Genomic DNA, 5,728 nt, shown 5'->3' with positions numbered 1-5,728 from the left:
CATAACTCAGAGGCATCAATTCTTCTACGGTCTTCCTTATTCACTGTCCAGCTTTCGCATGCATATGAGGTTATTGAAAATACCATGGCTTGGGTCAGGTACACCTTAGTCCTCAAGCTGACATCTTTGCTCTTTTCTAATACCTTCTTTAGAACCTGGACCTTCTTTAGAACCATCTGGACCTCACCAGATGATATACATAATAATCAAATTGACTACATCTGAAGAAAGAGAAGATGGAAAAGCTCTATATCATAGACCATCAATTACTCATGTGCAAATTCAAATTGAAGCTGAAGAAAATAAAAACAAGTCCATGAGAGCCAAAATATGACCTTGAATATATCCCACCTGAATTTAGAGATCATCTGAAGAACAGATTTGATACATTAAACACTAAAGACCGAAAACCAGAAGAGTTGTGGGATGACATAAAAAATATCATACATGAAGAAAGCAAAAAAGTCATTGAGAAGACAAGAAAGAAGGAAAAGGTCAAAATGGGCGCCAGAAAAGACATTGAAACTTGCTCTCCAGCACAGAGATGCTAAAGTGAATAGAAGAAATGAGGAGGTGCAAGAGCTGAACAGAAAACTCACAGATTAGCTCAAGAAGATAAAGCCAAATATTACAAGGAGTTCATTACTCATGATTAATATTCTTTATTTTATGAACCAATCTGCTATTTAGCTAAAAAGTGACCTCAAGGGATAATTTTGTTCTAAGGTTTAAAGAGTAACTCAGGGTGATAATTTCAGGGAGTCCTCTGGCCTCAGCCAGTTTAGTAAGTCTGGACTTCTTAAGAATTTGAGTTCTCACCCTTTATGTCTAGAAATGAACTCTCCCCCTGTAGCTCAAATTTCAGCCAAACAGTAGACAAGTCTCTAAGGGAAACAGCAACACTAGTGAGGTATGCACACCTTAGAATAATCAACCAATGGAGATCAAAAGGATTTACCAAGAACATAATTCAGAAGGGTTAGGAAAGAAGAAGAAGGAATGGAAACACGAAACACAGGGAGGAAGTGGGATCAGTGAGGGTATATTGAGGGAATTGCAATCAATGACATGAAACAAAATGTGTCTGAATTGTTGAATGTAAAACTGTGGTCTGCTTTGTAAACTTTCACCCAATTCACAATAAAGAGTTAAAAAAGAAAGAAAGAAAGAAAGAATTTGAGTTCTGTCCTACATAATTATCTCATTCAATCAGGATCTGTCTGTTGTGACCCTGACCAGAGTGGTCAGTCATGGAGCTGGGCACCATCTAGTTCTTTTGGTCTCAGGGTAGAGGAGGTTCTCTTTTGTCTTTTATAAAAACAATTGTCACTGGATTTAGAATCCACCCAGATAATTCAGGATGATTTCATCTCAAAATTCCCAATTCAATCTGCAAAAATTCTCCCAAATAAACTCACATTCACAGGCTCTAAGGGTTATGACATGGACATATCTTTGGGGGGCCTCTATTCAACCCACTGTAAAGACATAGCATGGTGTGTTGCAAAAACTTGGGTTTAGCCTTTTGTGTAAAAAGATAAAAAAAACTCTTAGACATGTTACTAAAATTTTCTGATGTGTCAGTCCAAGAAACAGACATCACGATCAGATTAAATGTCCAAGAGCTTTATTAGAAGGAAGGCAAAGACTTATTGGATTTCAAAGACCGGTAATAATAACAATAATAATGATCAATAGATTTAATAAAATTAATCCTATTAGTTTTATTTTGAGACTCAACACTGAATTACCAACTTCAAATAAGGATTTTTTCAAGTAAGGATCTTTTTTAAAAGATTGTTTAAAATTATTACTGTTTTATTTTTAATAAAACTTACTTTTACACCAAGAGTATGAAGGATACAATCTTAGAATAGAGGTGAGTTCATTATTTTAAGTAAATTTAGACTTATGGAGAAACACTGCATTGTCTCTAGCTTTACTTTGCCCTATAGATGGGGAAATGTCAGCAGCATGTATGGAATGACATTGGAAAACCTTAGTTTAGGGGGAAACAAAGGTGACCTATCAGAGATACAGAATGGGGCAGAATGGGAGAGCAAGGCCTCAATTTGAGAGCTTTCTCAGATGTAGAATTAATAGGATGTCTGACTGGAAAATAGTCTTAAGGGCAGGGCAAACATATAGGATAATGTCTAAACTTCTGTTTGGATAATAGGGCAGAAGAAATTATCTTTAATAGTGTCAAATTAGGGGACAAAAAAATGATTCAAAAGCCTAGAATCTACCTCTTAATGAGCAAAGGGGTTTTTGTTTTAAAAAAGCCACTTGATCCATTCACTGGGGATGGAAACTAAAACAGAGGAAGGAGAAGACAGGACAAATTAGGGCTCACATGCAAACGAATTGAGAATGCCTTGGGTTTGCAAAGAAATCAGAGAGGAATACAGGGAGGGAGCCAGGAAGATGGCATGAGGGTGGAGAAGACTCAAGATAGACAGGATCCAAGAAATGGGTATTGAGGATGATGGCGGACACTGCCACCTCAGGGGACAAGAAGAGGCTGAAGGTATAGCAGAGAGACTTCTAAGAACAGGCTAATAATAATTTGTAGTGCATGGTTTGCTGTTCTGCATGGTATATAACAACCTCACTTATCCTCAATTTTCAGTAAATACGTGCCACATGCTCTGTCTGGTGTTCCTGGCTCTTTAGGAAGGTAATTCAAAGAAAAGGAGACTGGATACCTTTTCAGAGCCAAGGTTGAGAGGGGAAGGGTGGGATGCAAAAGGGTGCTCTTTTCTTTCCCAACTATTAAAATCATATACTTTGCAAGATTTAAGGATAGGAACCCTGCCTGCAGCCAGGGGAATGCGAAATGCTGACTGGCTTGCTCACTTCCCAGCTCAGACACTCACTCTGACAAGGTGGTGCCATTAGACTGACCCCAGCCAGGACAGCCACTCTCAAATCAGTAGCTTCTAAAAGCAGGAGGGCTCAGGAATGCAGTGGAGGTAAACAGTGTTTACTACCAGGGTTCAGGCCAGTTTTTCCAATATTCATGTAAAGGCTAGAAGAGCAGGGGACACCCAGTTTGTTGACACTGGGTTCCATAGAATTACTGCTGCTGTGTGCTGTCACGTCAGTTCTAACTCATATCGACCCTATAAAGGGTTTCCAAGAATGGCTGGTGGATTTGAACTGATGAATTTATGGTTAGTAGTCCAGTGCTTATCCTACAATGCCATATCTAGGCCTCTTACATAGAATGGTTGGTTGGTTATGTGCCACCGAGATGGTTCTGACTCATAGAGACCCTGTATGTGTTTCGAGGTTGTAAATCTTTATCAGAGCAGAAAGTCTCATTCTTCTCCTGCTGAGCGGCTGGTAGATTTGAACTACTGACCTTTATGTTAGCAGCCTAGCTCGTAATCTACTAAGCTACCAGAGCTCCTTACACAGAATAGAAAATACTAAGATACAGTAAAAGGAAGGGTGGGAAAAAAGCATGTTACCTTGGTGGTCTTCGATAATAATGTTTGGGTATTTTCAAAACATCCTAATTTTCACATATAATTCAGACTGCCTGAGTTCAAATCTCTTAGTAGATCTATAACCTTAGACTATTTATTTAATCGCTCTGTGACTCATTTGTAAAATGAAGGCAATAATAATACCTGTCTCCGAAGCTTGATGGAGAATTGAGTGACTTCATATCTATAAAACTCTTCAAAAAGCTGCCAAACAAATGATGTTTGTTAAATTAAAGGGAAAAAAAATTAAGTAGAAGAGTCTGGGATCTCTAATGGTCTCTAAGCTGTTGTCCCCTTCCTCTCCTAAAACTGCCAAAGTAGGAAGTGCAGCCCATCTCCACAACATAGATTCATCTCTGGAAACTAAAAAGAAATCATTGACCTGGTAATTGATTAGTCACTGTTTCTTCCCAGTGACTAAGTTGTTTTGTTTAGAACACTAAGCAGTCAGTGATTTATACAATGCTGTCCTGGTCTTGAGAGAGAAGAAATACTCTGTATAAAAACAGCAAGGTGAATGGAACGGCATCCTTTTCGTTACATGTAACTTGTTTTCTTTTTTGTAGTTTGTGGTTGAGAACATACTTCACAGAACATACACCAATTTAAGTTTCTCCGTGGACCATTCCATGATATTGACCAGCACTGACTACTTTCTTTGGGTTGTGTAGCCATTGTCCGTCTCCTCTTCTGAGTTTCTCTTCTCTCATTAACATTAGCTCACTGCTCCCCGAGGTTTCTATCCAATCTTCTGAGTTGCTGTTGTCAGTTTGACCCCATACAGATTGAATTTAAAAGAACACAATACTAAAGAAAGACATTCTTTACTAAGCTAAACTGTTGTTTTATTGTAAGAATACATCAGGGGATAATTTAGTTGAAGGTTTAAAGATGATCTCAGGACAATCATTTTAGGGGTTCATCCAGTCTCTAGGGCTCCAGAAAGTCTGAAGCCCATGAGAATTTGAAATTTTATTCTGCATTTCTCTGATTTTGATCATCAGGATCCTTCTACATAATCCTTGTTTAGCAGAACCTTCTAGGTTATTCCAGACCCTTAAAATCATATATAACGAATCAGTCTTAAATCCTTGGTTGAACCCTTTTTCCTAATAAAAATTTACAACAGTGATTCAGACAACATACTATGATGTTTATTACAATGTAGTTTGCTGTTGTTGTTGTTAAGTGCACTTGAGTCAGTTTTGACTCATAGCCACCCTTTGATAGGGTTTCTAAGGCTTTAAATCTTTGCAGGAGCCTCAGAGTGGCTGGTGGGTTCAAACCACCAACCTTGTGATTCAAAGTCCAGTGCATATCCTATGGAGCCACCATGGTCCCTACAATGTAGCTTATAATAATGAAAAATTGGAAATGATGTAAATGTCCAACAATTGTTGTTGTTATGTGCCGTGGAGTCGGTTCCGACTCACAGTGACCCTGTACAGGGTTTCCAAGGCTGAAAATCTTTACGGGAGCAGAAAACCTCATCTTTCTCCCGCAGAACCACTGATAGTTTCGAGTTGATGACCCTGAGGTTAAGCAGCCCAATTCGTAACCACTATGCTACCAGAGCTCCTTAAATGTCCAACACTAGGGGTCTGGTAACAATAGGGGTCTGGTAAATTATGATGCAGCTACATGAAAAATACTCCTCAGCCACTAAAAGTTCTATTTTCAAAGACTTTTTAAATAATAGTTTCATGTTTATGGTACAGTGTTAAATGAAGAAAGCAGGACAGCAGGTTACACAATTGCATAAGCTGTAGGATGTCAGGTTTGTAAGAAATGCACATAACTCATCACACATATCCACAGAAAAAAGAAAGACTGGACAAATATATATAAAAGCAAAGCAGTGATGTTCTCTGGGAAATGAGATTGAGAAGCTGGGAGATGCACTATTGGGTCGTTTGAGTTTTCTTTATATTTTCCAAGGCTTCTATAATTCACATGCCAGAGCTATTCTTTCCTCCCTCATTACACACTTTTCTAAATCAACAGAAAATCTCTTTCTTTTTCTTTTTCTGACTGTAGGCAAGGAGTACTGTAAACCAGACACCTCCAGAATCTGGCGTTTGTTTACACTGGTTGCAAACCCCTGTACCATGGTCCTCTACTAAGAAGGTCTCCATGTGCTGGGAGTGCTGATGGGGTGCTGCAGGTTGATGCACTGGACTGCAAAGTCTGTTTGGACTACAAGGTCGGTGGTTCAAGCTCACCAGACACTCCTC

The sequence above is a fragment of the Chrysochloris asiatica genome, unplaced genomic scaffold (assembly GCF_000296735.1).
Source record: "Chrysochloris asiatica unplaced genomic scaffold, ChrAsi1.0 scaffold00031, whole genome shotgun sequence".
NCBI classification, from domain to species: domain Eukaryota; kingdom Metazoa; phylum Chordata; class Mammalia; order Afrosoricida; family Chrysochloridae; genus Chrysochloris; species Chrysochloris asiatica.
This window is presented reverse-complemented; position numbering follows the sequence as displayed.